Source organism: Mauremys reevesii, linkage group 1, assembly GCF_016161935.1.
Source record: "Mauremys reevesii isolate NIE-2019 linkage group 1, ASM1616193v1, whole genome shotgun sequence".
In the NCBI taxonomy this organism is placed as follows: domain Eukaryota; kingdom Metazoa; phylum Chordata; order Testudines; family Geoemydidae; genus Mauremys; species Mauremys reevesii.
In genome coordinates this window covers 18,469,565-18,495,430 of record NC_052623.1, presented here as the reverse complement: position 1 = coordinate 18,495,430, position 25,866 = coordinate 18,469,565, and the positions used below count along the sequence as shown (strand labels likewise).

The following is a 25,866-nucleotide window of genomic DNA, read 5'->3' as shown; positions in this document are numbered from 1 at the left end:
ATACGCAAGTCCTTATTACTTTTTGTACTAAGTTCCCAGTCATGCATCCGACGAAGTGGATATTCACCCACGAAAGCTCATGCTCCCAAACGTCTGTTAGTCTATAAGGTACCACAAGACTCTTTGCTGCGAGAAAAATCAAGAGTTTGCAAGATAGGGACTAAAGTCTTTCAGGTAATTTTAGTAATTTCTTCCCAAACTCTCCAAGCCCAGCTCTTTCATCTAGCATGCTGCTACTCTTCTCTGCTCAGGTATTTCCAATGACACTGATTTAAAAAACACACAAGTCACTAATATGATACCAAGCTCTTGCCATCTATCTCGGATGGCTTAGACGCAACAAAACCTGCATCTTGATAGGAGGTTAGACTAGATGAGCCTTGTGGTCCCTTCTAACCCTTTATGATTCTATGATAGACTTTAAAGGTCAGAAGGGACCATTATGATCATCTAGTTTGTCCTCCTGCACAATGCAAGCCACAGAAGCTCACCCATCCACTCCTGTAACAAACCCCTAACCTATGTCTGAGTTATTGAAGTTCTCAAATTGTGGTTTGAAGACCTCAAGCTGCAGAGAATCCTCCAGCAAGTGACCCGTGCCCCACGCTGCAGAGGAAGGTGAAAAACCTCCAGAGCCTGATTGTTCCTTCTTAAGTGGAGTACTTTGCATTTGTCCTTATTGAATTTCATCATATTTGCTTCAGACCATTTCTCCGATTTGTCCAGATCATTTTGAATTTTAACCCTGTCCTCCAAAGAACTTGCAACCCCTCCCAGCTTGGTATCATACGCAAACTTTATAAGTGTCCTCTCTATGCCATTATCTAAAATCACTGATGAAGATATTGAACAGAACAGGACCTAGAACTGATCCCTGTGGGACCCCACTTGATATGCCCTTTCAGTTTGCCTGGAGGACGCTGTCCCACGCAGGCACTACGTGAAGTCCACAGCATACGCCAATGCCTATAACAATTGGCTTGTTTTCCTTTAAGGATTTTTTTTTTAAAGAAACATTAGAAAGGAAGGAAATAAATCAGCATTTTGGCAAAATGCCACTACAGCTGTACCAATGGAATGTTTCCAATTTAAAAAAGAAAGGATATAGCAAGGAACTACTGCAGTAAGTTATGCAGGAGCTCATTTTAGAAGTTTCACATTCTTGGATGAACAGAGGATATTTTAAAAAGTCAGCTTTATTGCACAAGCAGAATTATATGCTTCCAGGAACCACAAATATAAAATTAATGCAAACTTCTGGAGAAGACCATGTGATTACTGAGTCAAATAATAGTTCAGGGCAGATGAATAATCTCACTTGTGGGACACGGGATTTCTCTGGCAAATTTAGGATGATTCTCCAAAGTTTGGGGTGGATGACAAATATAGACAGCAGTTTTTCAGGGCAGGGACTGCTATTTTTAAAAATCTTGAAGATCCTCTAATCCAAAGGCACCATATTTGAGTACACAATGTTATTGTAGAACCATTATTCTTTCTCTGGAGCTCAAAGACCACAATATGCCAGCAAAGGCAAGCCTAGAGACCACACTATAGCTTGCTGAGAGAGAGAAGAAGAGAGAACCTTAAAGTGCCATGCTCCCAAAATAAACATCTGCTACTGAGAGGTCTGCTGGGACTCAGGAGCCTTGATTTCTCCTTGCTTGAAAGGAAATACTCTTCTCCAAAGCAGCCAGCAGTATTATTTTGCAGGGAGTGAGGGAGGATGAAGTCAGAAGGAGACTGCTTCATACTCATGTGGTTCAGAGATGACTCAGAAAAAAAGTAATTTCCCATGTTTAATTCACGATACAAACAAGACACTGTGGTCTTGTGGTTCCCCAATTCTTGGCTTCTTTTTATAAAACCCATCAAAACATATATTTTTCCTTTTAAAGTTAAGACACCAGTGACAAAGGAGTGGATCAGACAGAGGGGTCCACTCCAAAGACTGGATATTGTCAGCCTCTCCAACAACCTGGGATCTGGCTGTTAGAGGAAAGCTTCTCCCACAAACACGCAGAGCAGTACTTACTTTAGCCAATGTAGACGTGCTCAAACTCCAGCCAACCTTAGTTTCAATCACCTCCACATAAACCCCTCATTAAGCGTCAATGACAGCTGAGCTGTCAGAGCAAATGACATATTATACGTAATCAGATCTCCCGCTCAAGAGGAAGCATTAAACAACGTACAATGTAACAAGGTACATTTAAACATGGCTGAAAGCAAAAAAAAAAAAAAGTTATTTTTAAACAGTCAAGGAGACACAGGTAAGCTTTGCAGTGGTAAGTGTCACAGGAAGGAGAGACTGCTGGGTAACGTCTCAGGCTTGGGAGGAACAGAGATTTGTTTTTAGCTGAAACGGCAAGCGACCTTTGTGAGCAATTCTGAGGCCTGCAGCCTTGTCAACTCTGTTACAAGGTTTCAGAGGGGTAACCGTGTTAATCTGCATCAGTAAAAACAAATGAGTCCTTGTGGCACCTTAGAGACTAACCAATTTATTTGGGCATAAGCTTTTGTGGGCGATAACCCACTTCATCAGATGCATATTCACTCCTTCTTGTCAACTGTTGGAAATGGGTTACATCCACCCTAATTGAATTGGCCTCGTTAGCACTGACACGCCTCCCCCCCGCAACTCGCTAAGGCAACTCCCATCTTTTCATGCACTATGTATTTATACCTGCCTACTGTATTTTCCACTCCATGCATCTGATGAAGTGGGCTCTAGCCCACAAAAGCTTATGCACAAATACATTTGTTAGTTTCTAAGGTGCCACAAGGTCTCCTAGTTGTTTTTTCAGTTACAAGGTTTAGTCAAAAGGGGTTGATTGTTTTAGAAACTGACCCACCGCCCGTAGGAGAAATCACAAGGGAATCCTGACATTATTTCAGTGGGTTTTGGATCAAGTCCATACAGAGGTGTGTGACACCCTCCACTGTAAGTGACTCATTTGGCCCAGAGTGGTGCACATGATCATTTGGTGTTCAGTTAGCCCACATGAGGCTAATTGCATAATGTACAAAAGGGCCTGTGGGCAATTTAATTCTTGCAAGAGGAACTCAGGGTGGGAGAGGGGGGTAAGCACCAGAGGGTAATTGGTGCAACAGAATTAGTCATTGTTAAAAGAGCTGCAAACTGGGAAGTTTCAAGAATCCACAAAGCACAAGTATCCTGATACCAACCCTACATTTTAATAGGAAGCATTACTCAGCTTGGAAAGGCATTGGCAGGCAAGATTCCTGCACACCTTCCAAGGATTTCACAAAATGCAAGATGGACAGAACAGGAGAATGAGAGATGCTGAGATCAGTTTAACAGAGCCTTACAAACCAGATTCTGGTACATCACTATGGTTTTATCTAGTGCTTAATTTGTAATGAAAGAGGTGCCAAGGCTCAAGCAATCTTTTTACATTCATAACCAATGCAGCAAGCCCAGAGGTGCCAGGGCTATGAACTGCCAAGCTCAGAGGTGTCAGGGCTGAGCCCTGGCAAGCCATGGCATAAATTAAGACTGGTTTTATCCTGTAAAAAGGGTCTATCCAGCCTACCAGGTCAAAGATTCTAGATACAGTTCACAAGGGTCATCCCTGTATGTTCTTCAGGAATAGACCTAGTTGCAAAGAAGAATTCTTACTAGATCAGACATTTAAAAGGCCCGGCAGATCCCTCAACTTGAACATCTTTGGACTGGAGACTGGACACTTAGCAAGAGGTTCTCTGCTCTGGAACTCACTTCCATGAGCCAAGAATGCCAGAATCAAGGGTCTTTTCCACTACCTGCTCCAGACCCCAAATCTCTAGCTCACTATACTGCTTTATCTTAGTCACCAGATTTGCAGGGCTGGCAATCCACTTACTACAGCACAACCACTCTTTTAGCTATCGGCACTAAAATGGGAACATAACATTGAGGTACAAAGCCATCGGACCTGACTTTCACACAAGTTCCATGATATTTGCCCTATTCCATCATTAGAAGGGTAGCATCTATGGGCCTCACCATGCAAAACTGTCCTTAAAAATATGATGGATAAAACATTCCAGAAGCCTCCAGTTCAAATGCAGGCCAGGGGGATTGGGACCAGGTGCTGTTGCCATCAGATGGCCCATATGAATGGAGTTGGCTGTCTCATGGGACAAGAATTTCCAACAACCAACCATCACCACAGCTAGCAGTAGGTGGCCCCATTAGTAGCAAGTTTCTGTAGAGGGCAAGGACTGTATAGATTAGAAAGACAAACTACCTTCCCACCCTGGGAGGTGGAACCTCCAAGTCATTGATATATCACATTGGCGAGACAGGATGAAGAACCTGGCACTGCCACTACTCGTGCCAAATCTGTCCTGTGGGCAAAGAACTGCCATCTCCAAAGTCCTTCAATCTTTTGCCGGCATTAAATTCACGATAAAAAAATACAGCTAATAGCGAGCCAACGATGTGTGCAGCTGGGCCCTGGCTTCCTCGGTCTTGTCTTTTTCTACCATTCTTACCACTCCCTACACCTGACCCCAAATCTCTAACTTGCTACGCTGCACTGTCTTGGCACTAGATTTGCTGAGCAGCAATAAGTGCTGAGAAACTCTCACAAGACGCATTCTATGGAATGCATGTGCAGCATTTCCTCTGTAATAAGTCAATTAGGCTATGAAATCTCAAAGGGCAGTCACAATCGCATCAGGCAAATTAATACTTCTCAGCGCACTAAGAATTATTTAGCTGTACTATGCATGGCTGGAGGAAAAGGTGGGTAACAGGTGCCAATTATGCAAAAGAAATGTAGAGTCCAGGAACCCACAGCGGTCTCAGCCCAGCTCTTTGCATATATGCAAACAATAGGTCTCTAATCTCACATAGGCTCAGATTTTCAATAACAATATTCATGTTGTATGTACTCAATTATGAGACACTGTGCACTCAGACCATAGTGAATGATGTGGAATAAGAACTAGAATAGAATAGGCAGCTATATGCAGGAATATAAGAACACTTACTGGGCAAGGTTTCTCAAAGCTTCCAGAAGATTTAAAAAAAACACAACTCGCATTAAAATGTGTCTCAACCCAAAAGGTTGCTCAAAAAATCTCAAGAAACTGTACATGGATCAGAGGCTAAAAGAGCAGTGAACATTTAAAACTTCATTTCACTGAGTACCCATTTTCACTCCCCAAAAACTGGCTGCAAATGAGCATGGAACTACTTTTTGATGAGGGAGGAAGTTCATAGACAAGTTAATGTGGTTCTGAGTAATTTGGAGCAGAGGGGGAGGAGGAACACACACACACACACACACACACACACACACACACACACACACACACACACACACACACACACACACAGTGAAGTTGCTCAGAATCTTGTCACTGTCACATGTCCTAGATCTGGATCTGCTCCATGTTTGCTCTTCTGGCACAATAGGAAACCTTTAATGGATGGCCAAGACTATATATTTTAAAAGCAACCTTTTGGATTGAGACACATTTTAATGTGAGCTGCGTGTTTAAATCTTGGCAGAATTTAATATTTACTGTCATGGTTTTGACAGATAAAAATTAAAAAAAGCTTAAAAATAAACATTTATTTAAATTTTCACAGTTTCAGGAAATTATGGGTGGTTCAGACAAATATTTAGTGAAAGTAGATGTTAACATTCACAAAGCTTTATAGCTATTAAAACACATTGTCAACATCAGTGTGAACACATACAAAGTAAACATCCTTAAATCAAACTAAGTACTCAAGCAGCACTTTTCTTACTTTGTCCGTAAATTTCGATCACCCATGCAAATATTTTTCATCAGTGTGTGTGTACAGTAAAAATTGAAATTTTACCAATAAAAGTCAAATCCTTCCAAGCCTAGTTATAGCTGGCAAGGTCTGGAGTCTGAACTAAGTTAGAAACCATTTAGATATAGAAGAAACAAACACAAAAATAGCCACACTGGGTCAGACCAATGGTCCCTCTAGCCCAGTATCCTGTCTTCGGACAGGGGCCAATGTCAGGTGCTTCAGGGGGAACGAATACAACAGGGCAGTTATTGAGTGATCCATCTCCTGTTGTCCACTCCCAGCATCTGGCAGTCAGAGGCCTAACCATCTTAGCTTTTTTACTCTCTCCTCATATGGAAGCTATTCCATACACCTAATCATTTTTGTTGCCCTTTTCTGTACTTTTTCTAATTCTAATGAATCTTTTTTGAGAGGGGGAGAACCTGAACTGGATGTTGTTTTTTAGCTATGGGTGCACCATGGATTTATGTAGTGACATGATATTTTCTGTTTTATATCGATCCCTTTCCTGGTGGTTCCTAACATTCAGTTCGCTTTTTTGACTGCAGCTGCACACTGAACAGATGTTTTCAGAGAACTAGCTGCAATGACCCCAAGATCTTTCTCTTGAGTGGTAACAGGCCTGTTTGTATAAGCACTAGCTAAACAGACAGTGCAAATACCGTATGCTGAAAATATATCTGTGGGTGCGTTAACATTGCTAATGAGAAACTTAACTTGTCATTTTCCAGTTTTTAGCCATTAAATTCTCAGCTTTCACGTTAACATTGTTTTTCTCCGTTTGACAAAAAGGCAGATCTTTTCCATTATAGTGTGTGTGCTAAATAGTGTATTTGATTGCCCGGTGCTGCACAAGGACATAATGAAAGTCTTGTATCGCCTAGCCAGCCTTGCTGCACTTCTCAGGTGGATGTATGCACTTTGGCTGTGTTCCTCTTTCATCTGAAGCATGACACAGTCCTGCAGAGATGTACCACCAGCACTGCTTTTGCTTAATTAGCCTTGGGTAGGAACGGTCTGAAAAAGGAGTGCAAAGCCCATTTGTTTAATAGTAAAACTATCACTTTTGCACCATTGGCTAAGCAACTTAAGGTCTGTCATGAAAAGGGCTCAATTCCAGTAAGGTCATGTCAGCTTTTGATCCTTCCAGGCACAAAAATCAAAGTCCCATGACATGGGAGTGTTTTTGATGAGAGCTCCTGTCTGCTGGGTGTGTACATTAGACACACCCCTTGGCACCTTTAGCTAGAGGAGCAGGTTGTGCCCAGTGTTTTTAGTTTAAATTTCCCATCATTTACTCTACGGTGGTTGGTCTCTGCTCTTCTACCCCTGAAGCAGCTGCATTTCATCAATTAAGAACATAAGAGCAGCTATACTGGGTCAGACGAAAGGTGCATCTAGCCCAGTATCCTGTCTTCCGACCGTGGCCAATGCCAGGTGCCCCCGAGGGAATGAACAGAACAGGTAACCATCAAGTGATCCATCCCCTGTCACCCATTTCCAGCTTCTGGAAAACAAAGGCTAGAGACACCACCCGTGCCCACTCTGGCTAATAGCCACTGATGGACCTATCCTCCACGAACTTATCTAGTTCTTTTTTGAACCCTGTAATAGTCTTGGCCTTTGCAACATCAGTTCTATTTGTAAGGCACTTCACCAGCCTTGAACATGAAAGGGACTACATACACAGCCTTGGAGTGAGCGTGCAGTCATGGGGATCACACTGCTTTGAAGCAGCCCACCCAAGTTTGCATCCTGTCCAGCAACTAGACCTGATGGAGTCCTTATCTCCACCCCATCTGCCAACTGCAGGAGGGAGCAAACCTTGGAAGGTGGCATGAAGCCACTCTCTTTCAACAAGAGCTGGTGCAGCTGTTGAACAGTGGCTGACTCCACATGGGGGAGGGACTGGAGAGAGAGAAAGAACCTAAGTACAGAGTGGAGGCCCCAGAGCTCCCCTTTACACAAGAGTGAGATTGAGCTGCTGAAGTCCCAACGTTCATGAGATATCTGAGAAGCAAGCTCTGTTCTTTACCATTTCTGGAACCAGAACATTTTTGTCAATGCTGCCAAGAGCAAAAGTTCGTCAAAGCCCCAAGCATTCACTCTCCAGGGCACACCACCTCTTCCAGAACCAGGCACGTGCATTCTCCAGTAGCAACGGGGGTAAGATCGCTTTATGCCGTGTATGATCACAGCCAATTTTACTCTGAAGACCCACAGGAGCAAAAGAGCATGATTCTTCCAAAACACTTTTCCAATCATAGTCGTACATTAAATAGTTACTGGTCGGATTCAAGCGTGTACTATATTGCACACTTAGCCATGTCATAGGACTTAAGCTGCCTAATATCTGGACACTGACTGCTCCATGTATCCTGCGGAGATGAACAGCTCGACCCTCTAGGGAAAGAGGCAGTCTGTATAAACCAGTGTACTGTGCAATTAAAAATGAACCAACCATCTAATGAGTCCTCCAGACTGGAGAATGGGATTGTGACTGGTTCCCCCGCAAGGTGCCACCTGGAACTGGGGAACCACTAAGCCCCCCTGACCCACCAGCCTGGGCTCCCTTTACACCGTATCGCTATGACAAACTCTCACAGCACACATACAGGTAGGGACACACCCAGCTGCAGTTACAAACAGACACGGTGATCAGCTCTGCATGAGAAGGCTCCAGCTAAGGAACTTCCCAACTGCTCAGGTACACCCCCCCTCTGGAGTGTAAACCTAAAGTTATACCATCTTGCGCTGCACAGGGAACTTTGCCCCCTCCCTCAACGTGGAGAGGAATCTACACAGCTTCCTGCCCCAAGTTATGACTCCCCCACACTGGTTTTAAACAAAGCAAAACCACGTTCATTAACTACAAAAAAAAAAAGGTAGATTTTAAGTGATTATAAGGTATAGCAAACAGATCAAATCAGATTACCTAGAAAATAAACAAACAAAAACACAACCTACACTTACTATACTAAAGAAATAGGGTGAGGATCTGCTATTCATATCCAAAGTGATGGTACCAGCAGGCTGCAGATTGTTAAGGGGCGAGCTGCACTGGCTTACAGCTTAGAATCCCCAGGTGGTTCCATTCACAGGCGAAAATCCTTTTAGCCTGGGTCCGGCACTTCCCCCAGTTCAGTCTGTGTTCCTCGGGTCTCTTTCCAGGACTCTCTTTGGGTGGGGAGACACTGAAGAACCATGATGTCACCAGGGTGACGAGATGTCCTGATTTTATAGGGACAGTCCCCATTTTTGGGTCTATTACCCCCCACCCTCATCCCAATTTTTCACACTTGCTGTCTGGTCACCCTAGATGTCACTCCCCTGCTTTATACAGCCTTAGCATAGGGCGGGAACTCTGTTTCGAAGGTTGGTTCCCATGTCAGCCAATGGAAAAGTACTGATATCCCAAGATGGAGCCCAGCACCAGGGGACCTGGTCACACATCCCTGGAGTGTCACAGAAGCCATGAGTCAGAGGCTGTTTGAAGCGTCCTAAAGCCCCTCCCTCTCTCCCCCTCAGGTGGGCAATAAGCTTCTTCTAAGGCCTGTTGTTCTCCCTAATGGTTCATTAACTTGAACGGGGGCCCTTCCCAGCCAGCCATCCAGACAGAGAGCCTTTTGCCTAGTGGGCGTTCCCCAGGCATAAACACATTTGTAATACAGATACATAGTCAATAGTCCTGACTTCAGATACAAAAATGATACATGCATACAAAACAGGATATTCAGTAAATCATCTTTCCAATAATCTCAGATGACCTATCCTGCATAAAATACATTATGATTATGTTATAATCATATCATATCTCTATGAAGAATTTGGGGTGCAGCGTCCCAAGGATCATGACAACTTTCTGCTGAAAAACGTTCAGGTGAAATAGGCAAATGAAGAATGTTACAGATTTAAAGAGAGTTGAATTACTTCAGGAGTTTGGCAATTCAGATGACAGATGTAGCTTTCCACCTTTAACTCAGCGAATGGGAGAAAGCCAGAAACATACATGCTTGTCACAATAAGTGGCTGCTATTTCAGACTTCAGTTTGTTTCCTCCCTCCCACACCAAATATGTATGTTTAAAGCTACAAGCAAAGCCACCAAGCAAAAAAGGCCTAGTCCTCCAAAAAAAACAAACAAAAAAAAAAAACACACCACACACACTTTAAAAGGCTAGTTTTTAGGTAAGATCAAAAAAGTCTGTTAACAGCCCAACATCACCATGGAATCTTTTATGCCAGAGGATGTCAAAGCAAGAGGTCCCAGAGAGTAATGAGGGTCCCAAGTCAGGGGGTAAGAGAGGGTTGGGGGTGGGGGGGCTGGGCGTGGGCCAGTAAAAAACCCTGTAAAAATCAAACACAGCAGCAATAGCCAAAGATAGAGTTAACAGAGAAGAGGAGCCTGGAAAAGAACAGATGGATGGCGCGTGGCTGTGAAAAAAGCTGGGTAGTCAAAGCCGCCTAAGCCGATCAGCAGCCAGGGCCACCAGGAGCCAGGAGGATTGAGGAGGACCAGGACGAGCATCAGAAACAGCAGGTTGCAGCAGAATGAGAGCAGAGATGAGAGCCTTAGCCCTGACCCTACTAGGCAAGATGAGTGAAGACAAGGACACAGCTGGACAGACACGGACAGCTGTGACTGAGGGACTGAGACGTAGAGAACACACACACACACACACACACACACGACACTTCAGGCAGTCACAGCAGGCACAGAGAGGGAGAGCATTGGTTCCCAGGATCATCACACAGCATCCTCATCAATCATGAAGAAAGTTAAGAAGAATATGAAAGAGATTAAGATGAACGCTTGTTCAGTGCTGAACAGTGAACCAATGACAGTGACAAGAGGACAAAGACTACTTAGAAGAGACCTAGAGAAGACCCAGAGAAAGACAAGACAAAGAGAGAGACTTTCTTTAAAAATGGACCTGATAACACAGGATGGACCTGAGTCACAGGGATACATAACAAGTCATGAGGAGGAGAGCTCTGAGAGAGATGAGTGAGGATGGAGAGATGTGATGTGTGATGTGTGTAGGATCTAATCTGGTCTTAGCAGGCCTCATCAGCGGATCCACGGATCCACCCTTAGCAGGCATGACAGAAAAGAAGAGCAAAACCAGTCTGCATCTGCAAGCAAGAAAGCAAGAAGAAGATTGCAGGACGTTAGAGTTAGAAGAGAAGAGGAGACGTGGCGTGACCATCACTTTAGTGTGTGGGTGATTGAAGGCTGAAGCTGAAGAAGACTGAGATAGACGCAGACAGAAGGAAGACAGAAGTACGTCAACGAACCTTCTGAAGGACCATAAGACAAAATTTTTTTTTGATTTACGCTTGAAGAAAAAGTTCAGTTTCAGTACTACAGGATGAGGGAGAGAGGAAGACATTGTACTCACTAGATAGCAGGCAGAGAGAGACACACACAGGTCAGCATGCCAGGAAGTGCTTGGAATTAAGAAACACCAGCAGACAGAAAGAGGATCACAGCAGAGTCCTTGAAGAGAGAAGAAGAAGAAGAGAAGAAAGGCAGTCACAAACACAACAGCAGGAGCAGCAAGCAAAAAGCAAAAAAAAGAGTATGCTGAAGCAGCAGACAGTGCAGAGAAGGAATGGAGAGAGGGACCCATCAACTCCCAGCAGAGGAAGGAAGAAGAAGGAGAAGGGGGGGCTGGATAGACACACACTCATAAGCAGCAGTGCAAGGGCGAAAAAAAAAGCGGAAGAAAGAAAAACCTACGCGACCTTCCTCAGGTTAGTTGATAAAAAAAAAAATACCTACTGGAGAGAGAAGAGAATGGCCCAGGATAGAAGACTATGGAGATCTGTTGTTGGCGGCCCATACCCCGGTTGGGGTGACGGGCATGAATGAATGAATGAATGAATGTCAAAGCACTTAAACACAGATCTATAAGACTATATAGACAGGGATCATTTCACCCAGCACTTAAATGCAGCCGCTTCTGGTATGAAACACAACTGCAGATTAGAAAGCACAGCAGCACTGCACATCTGTTTAGAATGGCCCATCAGATGGACGCTACATGGGGAAACTAGAAAGGTCAAACCATATCAGATTTGGATTTTGGCCAGGAGACTGGAGTTAACACCCCTAGCATTTAAAAACTTTATGCAGTGCTTTGAATAGAGCTATGGGATCTTTAGTCAAAAAGAAGAGGTCAGGACCTCATACATTTCGTCCAACAGATGGCACCAGGCAGCAGGGCCAGCCCTATGGAAAATGGCACCCTGGGTGAGGCTGGAGCTGGAGCGGGGCAGAGGGGCTAGCAGCACAGAGCATGGGGGTAGACCAGGTCTGAGGGTGGACCGCGGCTGTGAGCACAACAGGGCTGGGTGGGGGTAGAGCTGCATGGGGATGACCAGGGGTTGGTATTGTAAACACCTTCTTGACCATGCCCTCCCCCAACCACCCCTAAGGTTGGCCCTGCCAGGCAGCAAGAGTATGAGGGTCCCATCAACCTATCTGAGCACAATGAGACACTAAATTTAATGTATTTACAGGTCAGAGCTCAGCTAGTTGGTGTTCTGAAGTTCCCTTTCATTTTCATTAGGGTTATTTCTGTTTATTTCTTATGGCTAGTAGACTCCTCTGTGCTAACCCCAGACGCTTTTGTTTGCCTGTAACCTTTAAGCTGAACCCCCCAAGGACGCTATTTTGGGTGCTTAATTTTTGGAATTGCTCTTTTAAAATCTAGCAAAAGCCTAAGTTCCAGATATATTCTCTCTCTTTGTTTCTAATAAAATTTACCTTTTTTAAGAACAGGATTGAATTTTTGGTGTCCTAAGAGGTTTGTGCATGTTGTTCGATTAGCTGGTAGCAACAGCTAATTTTTTCCTTTGTGTTCTTTCTCAGCTCTTCCCTGGAGGGGGGTGAAAGGGCTTGAGGGTACCCCACAGGGAGAATTCCCAAGTGTGCCTTCCTGGGTCCAAGGGGGGTTTTTGCATTTGGGTGGTGGTAGCGTTTACCAAGCCAAGGTCAAAAAAAGCTGTGACCTTGGGAGTTTAATACAAGCCTGGAGTGGACAGTATTAATTTTTAAAATCCTTGCGGGCCCCCACCTTCTGCACTCGAAGTGCCAGAATGGGGATTCAGCCTTGACACCTTCCTTCTGCAAGATGTCTGCCTGCTTCAGCTACAGTATATCCTGCTCACAGGACTATGTGCCCAAAGGCCACATCAGTTGCTACTTGAATTCCAATCCAATTACCAAAAAAGCCAAAGGACACATTTTGATTTTCAGAAGAGGATGTCCAAGACAGTACTAAACTTGCCTGCAGTAGGGGGATGTGTCCCAAACAGCTTCTGGGTGGGGAAAACCCTTTCACAAACTCTTCTTACAAGGCTTCCAGTAATGCTAGAAAGGTTCTCTTAAACAAAACAGCATTATTTGCACTCCAGTAACTTCTAGAGGCCCCAACAAACATCTGAACCTCATTGTGCTAGAGATGTGTGTATTCAAAGATCTCAGTGCGATGCTCATACATCTTTGAATAATGTTGCTGCTGAAATAATTACCTTAAATAATTTGAAAGAACGGAATTATAATATATGCTCCCCAGTTTCTTCTTTTCCATGGCCCTGGGATTCCCATTTTCAACCCTGGCCTTAACACCAGCTCTCAGCGATGAGACCAAGGCCACAGAATCTTTGTCTCTGTGTCCTTAGCTATAGTGCAGGCATGATAGCTGGGAACCCATTAAAGATGAGATGCGTTAAGTATTGTCTAATGACCTCCCCCCGTTCCAGCAACACATTGAACCCTATTTTGGAGCTTACGCTGCACCAATGAAGAGGACCCAGGGAATTAAAGACGGGTCAGCCTAACTTTGATAACTGGAAAGATACAGGAACAAATTAGGTGCTTACAAATTAATTAAGAGAGGATAACAGGGTTACAAGAAATAGTCAACATCGATTTGTCAAGAACAAGTCATGCCAAACCAACCTAATTTCCTTCCTTGACAGGGTTACTTGCCTTGTGGATGGGGGTGGGAAGCACTAGACATGATTTACATGGATTTTAGTAAAGCTTTTGACAGTCCCACATGACAGTCTGATAAGGAAACTAGGGGAATGTGGTCTAAATTAAGTTACTATAAAGTGGGTGCACAACTGGTTGGAAAACTGTACTCAAACAGTAGTTATCATTGGTTCCCTGTCACACTGGGAGGACATCTCTGGGGGGCGGGGGTCATTGTTGGATCTGGTACTATTCAATAATTTCATTAATGACTTGGATAATGGAGTGAAGAGTATTTTTATAAAATTTTAGGATGGTTTGCAAGCCCAATGCATGTCAAGATTAGAATTCAAAAAGGACCTTCACAAATTAGAGAATTGGTCTGAAATCAACAAGATGAAACTCGAAAGAGACAAGTGCAGCCCACTATACTTAGGAAGGAATAATCATCTGCACACCTCCAAAATGGAGAATAACTGGCTAGGAGGGAGCACTGCTGAAAAGGAGCTGGGAGTTATAATAGATCAAACTGAAAATGAACCCACAATGGGATGCAATTGCAAAAAAGGCTAATGTTCTGCAGGTGTATGCATGTAAGACATGGGAGGAAATTGTCTTCTCTACTCAGCACTGGTGAGACCTCAGCTGGAGGACTGTGTCTAATTCCAAGTGCCACATTTTAGGAAAGATGTGGATAAACTGGACAGCGTCCAGAGGAGAACAAAAAATGATGAAAAGGTTTTTTAAAAACCTGACCTACAGGAAAGGTTAAAAATGGGGCATGTTTAGTCTTGAGCAAAGAAGACCGAGGAGGGACCTGATAACTCTTCAAATAAATTAAGGGCTGTTAGAGAGAGGACAGTGATCAGTTCTACTCCACATCCATTGAAGATAGCACAAGAAGTGATGGGCTTAATCTGCAGCAAGGAAGATTAAGGTTAGATATTAGCAGGGCCGGTGCAACCCATTAGGCATCCTAGGGGCTAGGATTTGGGGGGCAGCATTTCGGGTTCTTCAGCTGTGACCATGGTGGCTGGATCTTCAGCCGTCCTGGTCGTCGTCGGCATTTAGGCAGAGGGAGCTGGGGCAGAGGGGCGCAGGGAGGGCCGCCTACAGCAAGTTGGGGGGGGCGGCATGCAGGGGACCCCCCCTCCCCGCCTCCTCTCCTCAGCACGTCACCCCGCTCTGCTTCTCCCGCCTCCCAGGCTTGCAGCGCAATCAGCTGTCTGGCGCCACAAGCCTGGGAGGCGGGAGAAGTGGAGCAACGACGGCGTGCTTGGGGAGGAGGCGGAGCAGAGGTGAGCTGGGGTGGGGAGCTGCCGCACGGCTCCCTGGGCTGGGGGGAGCTGCCACGGGGGGCGGCATGGAGCTGCCACAGGGCTCGAGGGGGGGGCCTTAGGGAGGAGGAGGGGCAGGAGAGCTGACACAGGGCTCGAGGAGGGGCGGGGGGCACAAGGTGCGAAACATCCTTGCACCCACCCTGGATATTAGGAAACACTTTCTAAGTAGAAGGGCAGTTAAATTCTGGAAGGGAGGTTGTGGAATCCCCATCTTCGGAGGTTTAAGAACAGGATGGACAAACTCCTATCAGGGATGGTCTAGGTTTACTTCTTCCTGCCTCAGCGCAGAGCACTAGATTTGATCACCTTTCAAAATCCCTTCCCACCCTGCCTATCTGATCACATGAAAACCTAGTCCTTCCTTGGTACCCCCGGGACAAAAGCCTCTAGGAGGACAAGGCCAGCATTCTAACTACTGTGCTGTTGGGACCTGATCCTGTGGAGGTACCAAGCACCCTGCTCAACAGGCTCCAATCCCCTGTTGCAGAGTAAGGACCCTAGCATAGATAAAACCACTGGGGGGGAGGGAGCGTGTTAGACTCCATAATGCAGAATATCCATCTCAAGCAGGTCCCAGACATCATGAATAATTTGCGCCTGTTGTCTCCACTACCTTTCCGCTCTGTGGATAAATGCCTACATCTTACTATTTAGTTGTGTGCACCACTTCCATTAGCGGTTATGAGAGTTAAGAATGCAATTGCCCTACCAGAGAAACACCAATGGCTCATTTACCTCGATATCCGTCTCCAGCAGCGGTCAATGCTAAATGCTCCACAGGAAGGAGTAAAGGCCCCACAGCACATCTAAATCATTCAATACTACACCACAGCATTGGGAAGGGGGAAGAACTTCTCTTCCCAACTCCAGTGGTTGATCACTTTGTACTCTGCTGCAGGAAGGTCAGGTGTTTTAACCTGCCTAGTATAACCACAAATGCATGCTTCATGCTGGGCTGAAATAAGACAAGACCAGGGGAAGGGACTGGGGGAAGAGGGGTGAGACATTCTTAGTTTATCTGGGTGTGGAATAAACTTCCAAAAAAGATTAGATAAATCCACGTTCTCAGCATTCTTAGATAAAGCTCTTCCATAAGGTTGTCAGGTGTCCAGTTTTGAACCAGAACGCCAGGACCCTGCACTCCAACCCCCTGCCCCATCCTGGAGTCCCTTTCTGCACCCCCTCCTGAAGCCTACACCCACCTCAATCCCCTGCCCCAGCCCTGAGCCACCTCTGCACCCCAAACCTCTTATTCCTGGCCCCACCCCAGAGTCCACAAACTCAGCCGGCGCCCGCATCCCAACCCCCTGCCCTAGCCCTCTCTACACCTTGAACCCCTCATTTCTGGCCCCCTCCTGCTCCCCAACCCTCTGCCTGGAGCCCTCTCCTGTACCCCAAACCCCTCATCCCTAGTCCCACCCAGCTGGATCCCTCACCCCCCTTCTGCACCCCAACCCCCTGCCCAGTTAAAGTGAGTGAGAGTGGGGGACAGCAAGCAACAGAGGAAGCGGGGATGGAGAGAGCAGAGACGGAGTCTCAGAGAAGGGTTGGGAGTGTTTGGTTTTGTGCGATTAAGGAAGTTGGCAATCCTACTCTTCCAGCCATTCAAAGCATCAGCCAACCTCCTCCGCACACACACACCCCAAACCCACACTTATTCGAAGCAGAGATTTGTCACCTGAAAGAGGGAAAATAGCTAAAAACCCCAGAGTGATTAAGGGTTTTGCTATTGCTACCCTATTTCAGGTGGAAGGTTCTCAGATATTATGGTGATGAACAGAAGGCCAAGAACCTATAATTATAAGGTTTTTGTAGGGGTGCACACTAATCAAAAAAATTGACTAAACACTTCTATAAAACTCAGCGTAACAATTTAGCGCTTCTGGAGGTACCAAAAAGATTAAGGGGTGTAAACATGGAGGAAGAAGAATCATGCAAGGCAGGGCGAAGGGATCTAGTCAGAAATAATGAGAGGTGAGAGAAGAGGCTAAAAAGCAAGAAAAGAAGTTTAAGCTAATGTCAGCAAAACATTTCTAATGGGGTGATCAGCTAGGCAGTTGAAAAGTCTCCAAATAGAAGTGGAAGCCCCATTATGTGATCTATTGAAGACAGACTGGACAACGCTCTGAAAAATATAGATTTTAGGAAACAATCCTGCAGCAGTGATCCCTCCCCCTCCACCTCCGAGTATGCACGAAATGACCAAACAGGTCTTTCCTGCCATGCATCCCCCACCAGAATCTATAATTTACTGTAGATGGTCTATGAATATTTAATGAGAACATTTCTCCAGCTCTCTCAAGAATCAGTATTGCCAATGGACAAGCACTAACACTCACAAGGCCACTGAGTAGCTGGCCGATTCTAAAGTGTCATCATTGCCACCACAGTGATGTCATTTAAAATTGAATTGTTGTTGTAATCAAGGTTTTTTTGGCCTTTGTCTCCTTGTCAGCAGCCACCGCTACAGAGTTCTTGGCAGCAGATCCATGTTCAGTGCTGCCTTATTCAGGGATGGTGTTAACATCACATACTTGCTTCAAGCCAAGAAAAGGTTGCTCCGTTTGTTTTTATAAACGCAATGCCAGTGATCCCTATTCCCCAGAAAGACACTTTTTGAAGTTCCCTTTCACCCCAGAGCACTTGAGGTTTCGCCAGAGATGAAACCAGCCCTTACTACTTGGACAAACAGGCAAAGTACAATGAATGTCATTGCGTTTTTCAGTGCGTATTTGCTAAGCTTCGAGAGACCAGATGGCCTTGAGGAAGAGCAATGAGGTATGGCATAATTCATCTTTTGGTCACCAATTCAAATCCAGCCCAGGTCAGCAGTGACCTCAAGTCACAAACACCTGGGGGACATTCAGTATTATGTGTGAAGAAAGTCAATAGTCTCATTGTTGTTGTAATGGACGAGTATTCACAACCCCAAACCACTACCCATGACAAGGCCCATGGACACAAGTTCTCTCTCCCTCCAGAATAGGCAGCTTCCCCAAGCATATTAGGATAATTTGGGGCAGGAAGCTGGCAGTGGCACTCTCCACGCTGAACTTCTCAGGAGGTTAGACTTTCATCCTCCAGGTCTGTTAACCTAGCATCTCTCAAACGCAGCTGGTTTGCATGAGTAACTGAATTTCTTCCCAATTAATTTTAAAAATACCCCCAAGGAGAGCTTTAGCCATTTGAAATAGGTTCTTGAGAAACACAAGTTTACAGAAACTACAAATTTTTATTGAAATATGCAAAAAAAGCCATACTAGCTTACTTCAATTCCATACTGGCCATAATTCCTGTTAAATCTTCTCCTACGCCCTCCACGCACCTGACCTGCAGGCTTGTCAGAAACAGATTTGAAGTCTATTATAATTATTTATATTACCGTAGCGCCTAGGGGTCTGGTCATGGAGCAGGACTCCCCGTGCTGGCTGCTGTACAAACAGAACAAAATGACCGTCCCTGCCCCTAAGAGCTTACAACCAATGCATTACACAAGACAATAGATGGATACAAACGGATGAGGGAATGTGACTGTAAGCACCCCTGTATTCACACCCTACACGCTACTGCAATCATGTTTGTACAAAAGATACCTTGTATGGTATCATTTGTCCTCCCCACAACTTGCCTCCTCCAAGGAAGATCCCACCCCTTCCGGTCTGAATGGGAAGTAATGCCACATTTTCCAGCAGTGAGAGTGATGGAGAGTCCCATGGTGCTGGGGAGCTGGTCAGCCTGAATGGAAAAAACCAAGATGCTAGAGAGTAAATAAACTGGGAACCAGGTCTTAAGAGCGCCAGCCATTGCATAAGCACAAGGGTCAAGAATAGAGCTTCTGGGAAATTTCCAAATAAATGTTTCTTCATTAGAAGATGCTGATTAAAAACCGATTTCTTAGTCAGAGTCGCAGAAGTGCAGGGCTGGAAGGGTTCTCCAGAGATCGTCTAGTCCAGCCCCTTGTACTGCAGCAGGACCAAGCATACTTAAACCATCTCAGACCGTATTTGTCTAGTCAGTTCTCAAAAGCCTCCAGTGATGGGTTTTGGTGCTTTGCTGAGTGACCTCAACATCCCTTCCTCGTCCCACACTTCCCCCAAACCATCTGCCCTGTAGTGTGCAGCCCTCTCACTCAGACTCAGAAGTTAAGTCTGCCGCTCCCTTAAAAAGACAGGGCCTAGAAGTTTATCATCTTAACTGGGGGTAGCAAAAAGTGTTTTAATCAGAGCCCAGAAGTGGTTTATCGTAAAAGTAAAACAAGTTGATTGAACAAAAAGGTATAAAGCATAGGCAGGGTAACAAGCAAACAAAACTTAATTTCAGCAAGTTACAATCTTTGCCTAAGCAGCTCTCACCCGTCTTCAGTTCCCAGAGACTTCAGCCCCCTTGGTTGAAGGATCCAAATGTTCTGTGATTTCTTTGGGCATCCATCACTTGAGGAACTAAATATCTCCTCCCCCCCATCCCCACCCCCCTTTATATCTTCCCAAAGTTCACTGGCCCTGCTTCTTCAAGAGGCAGAAAGGTTTCCTGGGAGTGCAACCTCCAGCCTCAATCAAGATTGTTAAGTAGTTAGCCTCATGCTTAGGGACCAAGCAAGAATAGGACCACATTGGCATCATACAAACGGTAGTAGACAGTCTCTGCCCAGAAAAGCTTAGAACTAAACAGACAAGACAGAAGGTAGCAGAAAGGAATGCAACATACAAGCAAACATGAACCGAGGCTGGCCAGCAAACGGCATGTTAGTGCCACTTTAAAAAAAAAAAAAAGTTCGCTGCATGGGGTTTATAAACGCATAGATTCCAAAGCCAAAAGGGATCGCTGGGGTCATCTAGTTTCACCTCTTCTATAATACAGGTCACAGAACTTCCCCAAAACCATCCAATCTTGATTTTAAAAATAGTCACTGATGAAGAATCCACCACAATCCTTGGTAAATTGTTCCCATGGTTAATCATCATCACTGTCACAAATGTATGCGCTATTTCCAATCTGAATTTGTTTAACATCAACTTCCAGCCACTGTGTTGACCTTTCTCTACTAGACTGAAGAGCCCATTCTTAGATATTGTTCCCCATGTAGATACTCATAGACTAACAAAGAGAAGGTTAGGGAGTAACTTGATTAAGCTAAACAGATAGACTCAAAAAGCACGATCACTGTGAGGCATTTTTTAATCCTTTAATCATTCTCGTAACTCATCTCTGAAGAGTATCCAATTTATCAACATCCTTCTTGAATTGCGGGCACCAGAAGGGGACACAGTATTCCAGCAGCAGTCACACCAGTGCCAAATACAGAGGTCCCCCATCCTGTGAGTATAGGTATATTCTTTATTCCTAGCTCTATCCATTTAGCAGTATTAAAATGCATATTGTTTGATTGGTCCCATTTTACCAGGAGATCCAGGTCACTCTAAATCAGTGACCCGTCCTCTTCATTATTTAATACTGCCACAGGTTTTGGGTCATCTGAGAACTTTATCATTGATAACATTAGAGGTTTTTTTTTTCCAGGTCATTGATAAGAAATGTTAGAGGCAAGACCCCACTGGAAACTCCTGAGCTTGATGATGGATTCACTGTTTACAATGACATTTTGAGACTTCTCAGTTAGCCAGTTTTTAATTTATTTCAATGTATGCCATGTTAATTTTATATCACGCTACTCTTTAATCAAAATGTCATGCCAAGTCCAATGCTTTACAGAAGTGTACATATGTCAACTCTATTAGTAGTAGTAGTAAATGTAGGAGACTGTACTAGAAGGCCTCTCGAGGTCCCTTCCAGCCCTACGATTCTATCTTTAATCGACCAAACTGGTAGTCTCATCAAGACAAAGAAGAGGATATCAAAGTTAGACTGGATCTTTTTTCCATAAACCCATGTTGATTTGCATTAAATTACATTACCCTCCTTTAACTCTTCATTAAATCGAGTTTGAGGGCTTGGCTACACTTACAAATTTGCAACGCTGCAGCAGGGTGTGAAAACACACCCTCTGCAGCGCTGCAAATTGCGGCGCTACAAAGCGCCAGTGTAGTCAAAGCCCCAGCGCTGGGAGCCGCGCTCCCAGCGCTGTCCGTTATTCCCCACAGGGAGGTGGAGTACGGACAGCGCTGGAAGAGTTTTCTCCCAGCACTGGCGCTTTGACTACACTTAGCGCTTCAAAGCGCTGCCGCGGCAGCACTTTGAAATGCAAGTGTAGCCACAGCCTAAGTGAGGAGAGAATTAGCTACTATAGTGGATGAGGAGCTGCTATGTAATACTTTTCTGTACACACTCGGTGGTTTATTAGGCTTTCCGGCATGTATGTATTCGCTATTGGAAAAACAAGCAGGAAAGCAGCAAAGGATCTAGATAAGCAACCTACCAAACACTTAGAGGCATTTACATGACAGTGACCTACTCCCTGGCTCCAGCCCGAAGTTGCAAAGCTGTTTTGCCACTGCGGGGAGACAACAGATTAAAGCGCTACAAACAGAGAGAGAGGGAGGCAGTCTCGGGAAGGAGAGGGAAATCAAGACTGACCCTTAAGAACATCTCCCTGAAGCAGACAATGTGAACTATGTTGTGAGAAAAGGGAACAGATTATAACAACCAGACCCTAGCCATCTAAGGGATGGGGCATAAATCAGCTGGAAGTTTAGACCTACCAGGATCCGTGTGTGGAAGGAACCTGGTAAGTTATAGTCTGTTTATTGTTTTAAGGCCTTTCTCTGAAGGGCTTTTGTTCTAAACAAGTACTCTGATCACTGTGTTAATCACTGGTCCATGTTCCTAAAGGGAACAGAACAGCAACAACACAAGTCAGGCCTGCTGAGGTAACATGTTTAGAACCTGGGGACTGCAGCTCACGGCCCGGCCTGAGAGTGAGGGAATCGTACAATTTCATGCTAAGAAAAGGAGGACAGTGCGAGGCCCGAGACCTCAGAGAGGTGCACTTCACAGCCACTACAAAAAATCAGAGGTACAGTTAGCCCAAGAACTAGCGACAGCTAAAAGGGAAAGACAAAGGAAGAGGGAGGGGACAGGAAATAGACATGGGTGAAATTTCCAGTGTTAGTTTTGGGGCAACCAAAACTATTCGAGTTCAGGAAACAGTTTCAGCTGATTTAAAAAAAAAGTGATTTTTTAAAAAAAAAGAATCAAAAAGGGTGTGAAATGAAAGGTCAAAATTTCATTTCAAACCAAGATTTTTTTTAAAAAAAAGCTTTAAAAACGGTAAATATCTGAAAACTTAGGACACCCCAAAAATTCTTTGAAGTCTCATTAAACATTGTTGGACCCTAAATGAAATTTTTACTTTGGGGCGAGAAACCCTCAAGTTTCAGTTTTGGTTAGAAGCAAACTAAATTTTTTTGGATTTTTCAGCTCAGCCATCAACCTGGAAAAAAAATCAGTTATTTGCACAAGTGTAGAACAAAAGGGCAGGTGGAGTGACACCGAGGTGAACAGACTGAATGAGAGGGTGGGAGGACATTGGAGCAAACAGCCAGTCAGCATCAGGGAGAAAACATGCTGACAAAAATCTGTAGAAAATACACTAAACCACTGAAAACAGCATTGTCCGTTGGTCCTAGATTCAAAACCTTCTGAATGCTGTGCACCGAAAGCTGTGCACCGAATACTGTGACCTTTCAAAACCCAACGTCCTGTCTGCTCTGCATGGACTTTAAGGATAAGGTTATGTCTACACTGCATCCCTTACAGCAGCACAGCGGTGCCTCTACAGCCAGGCCGCTGTAAGGTACATGGTGTAGCTGCTCTTTGACAGCGGGAGAGTGCTCCTGCCAGCAAAATAAAACCGGCCCCAACGAGGGGCAGTAGCTATGTCCATGTGAGAGCGTCTCCCGTCACCATAGTGCTTGTCGTCATTAAAACGTCTGTTGGTCGAGAGGGTGGTTTTTTCACACCTCTGACTAACACAAGTTTTACTGATAAAAGTGCAGTGTAGACACAGTCTAAGAGTAGGGGTTTGGGTCCCTGAGAACTAGTGGGCCTTTCCTTCTCATTATTGTGCCGTGAGCTGCAACCCGCCAAACCACAAGGGGCTGCATTTCAGTGCTGTACCTGGGCAGACTGTGCTTCCTTGCACGAGAGGTGCTACAATTCCAATTCAGGAAAGGTACTTTGAGATGACCCACTTGCTTAAGCACCTTCTTGAATCAGGGCCTATATAATGTTATTAGCAGCCACAAGCCTGTCATAAGTCTAGATTAATTAAAGCATGTGCCAGCTGTGGTTATTCTCCATGTCAAATTGTTTTCTCCATTTCCGTATCCAGGCTGTTTGCGTGGTTTTGTTGTTGCACCTTTCCACTTCCTCAGCAGCAAATTTAAAATTATGCATGGCAATGACTAAGAGCCTACAAGTCAAAATGTCTGTTTCCACCGAGATAAGGAATCCGGATGAGGGAGTTCCATTTGCTGGCTACCTAGAATTTTGAAATCCTGTCTCCAAGCACAGATCTCCTGCCCAGGGAGCTGGGCAGAGTTTGCACTGCTAAAGAGCACCTCTGGTTCTACCATCAGTTTATTCTGAGTCAGGTGTAAAGCATTATCCCTCAGATGTTTAAATTCTCAGAGCAACACAGGAAGTGAAGCACTGCATGAAAAAGGATATGTATAAACAGTGAAAATGATTTAAGCCCCCTATTTAGACACATGACTTTGATGTACAAGTGATTTTAAAAAAAGATACACCAGTTTGAAGGCATGTCAGCAATGTATGCTTCCATGGATCTCTGAACTAGTGTCAGCGTAACACACCAGTGAAGGGGTATGTTACATGTTCCCTTCTGTGACAATTCACAGACATGAGTTACAGCTCCCATCTACAGATCCTTAGCTCAAAAAAAGGTAGCAGTTCATGCTCTTAGCTCTGTATGTCTCTGGTTTTCCAGCTGTCATAGGCATCCACTTTGATATTAAACAACACTTATTCATTAATTGATATATCAGTACTATTAGGCAACTGTCACAATACACAATAGGCAGCTATTAAACCCATTTTACAGGTAGAAACACCAGGGCAGGGCAGTTAAGCAGTTTTCCCCAACACCACAGAGCTGCAATAAGAATACTGGAGTTTCTAGCTCCTTGTCCTATGCTCTATCTACTAGAGAAATACATGGTGGTAAAACAAGGACAGTGAGGAGATCAATGCTGTTAAGAACAAAGAGGTCGTACGAATGAAACTGAAGGAGCAGGAGAGCACAGAGGCAGAATGAAAGAGTATGAGGCAGCAAGTGGAGGAAAGAAAAGGGATCACTAAGGTGAGAGATACCTATCTATCCCTATCTCATAGAACTGGAAGGGACCCTGAAAGGACATTGAGTCCAGCCCCCTGCCTTCACTAGCAGGACCAAGTACTGATTTTTTGCCCCAGATCCCTAAGTGGCCCCCTCAAGGATTGAACTCACAACCCTGGGTTTAGCAGGCCAATGCTCAAACCACTGAGCTATCCCTCAGAAGGGGTGAGCACAGTGAGGGAGAAGAAATGCAGGCAGGAAATGAGAAGTGTGAATTTCTTCAGTGGTATAATTTTGAGCTTATTATTTTAACATCAAGTAGTTGGGTAAAAAAATCCCTTTGTGCTCTATAAATAGATGCATTCAGGCCAAATTATCCCACTGCCAAAACTAGCACTGGGAGACCTATAAATTACTGCAATACTATTACTAATAGTATCCAAATAGCCATTAAGCATAACTGTTACTATTCCAGCCAACTGGCGGCATGAGGCCAATCAGATCAGTCACACCCTGCTAAGTCACCAACAAGGTTTTTATAAGCCCCCTGTTGCCAGGCAAAACACCCAAGGGCGGGGAGGCGGGCTGGGCGAATTGTTGCACATGGCGGTGTTGGGGGAGACCAAGCTTTGTGAAGTGCTGAACAACCGCTGCTCACACTGAGCACCTGTAACTTCCCTGGTTCTCAGTGGATCTTAGCATTCAGCCGACAGGCATCCTTTTAGTGGACTTAATTTATGAGTGTTGGAGTGCCGTGCCCCAGACCACATTTCTGGATGGATGGCTGTATTGTACACAGTGGTGTTTGCACGTTGTACTGTGTGGGAGACTGAAAAAGCTGCAGAGTAGTTGGAGAAACCTTCTTGAAACCCTCACATCATGTATCCTGGACTTATTTATTTAGTGTATGTGATTTGGTCAAGCCAAGCCACAGTGTTCTTATCAACAATGTTCAAGGCACGAAGCCCTCCCGGAAGTTGAGTCATTCTGCAATCCTCACCAATGTATGTCATGCACTGAGTGGAGCATTCTGAATTTTGAGAAGATGAGAGAATTCAGGACATCACATCTATATGCCTAGGCACCTTCAGCAGGAAAAGCCATTGCTAGGAAGCTGGTGCTTGAGACTGGAGGCTAAATCGCTTATAATCACGACAGACCTTTTGCAGAATTCCTGTCAGGTTCATGGTTTGGGAAGTACTGATGCTGTGTGACAGAAGTCAGAAGCCAAATATTTATAACACCCCAAGCGTTTACAAGGGAACTTGATCCCTTCCTCCAGAGACCTTGCAGTCTAAGGGCTATTGCAAGTTACAGCGCAATAAAGGAACCCCGGGCGCCCTAGCTCACTCCCCGTCCATACTGGCAAGGCACGTAGAGCGCTCTGTCTCCGTGGCTACAGCACCACTGGTACTCCACCTCAGTGAGTGGAATAACGTTTGCTGCACCTTGGCTACAATGCACGGGTGTCAGTGTAAATGAGGTGTTGG

At 44.9% G+C, this 25,866-nt stretch overlaps 1 protein-coding gene and 1 long non-coding RNA gene across 5 annotated transcripts in view; one reads left to right on the top strand and one right to left on the bottom strand.

Annotated features, from left to right (window-relative positions):
- Positions 1 to 25,866, bottom strand: part of GDPD5 (glycerophosphodiester phosphodiesterase domain containing 5) — a 318,308-nt gene that overhangs the window by 261,153 nt on the left and 31,289 nt on the right. The gene's annotated exons all lie outside the window — the stretch shown is intronic.
- LOC120376666 lies at positions 17,585 to 25,670 on the top strand. Of its 2 annotated transcripts, none has more exons than XR_005587468.1 (3): positions 17,585 to 17,901; positions 24,248 to 24,400; positions 25,281 to 25,670. It is a non-coding gene; the product is annotated as an uncharacterized LOC120376666 (long non-coding RNA). The 2 variants fall into 2 exon arrangements; XR_005587467.1 differs by lacking the exon at positions 17,585 to 17,901 and adding an exon at positions 20,385 to 20,438.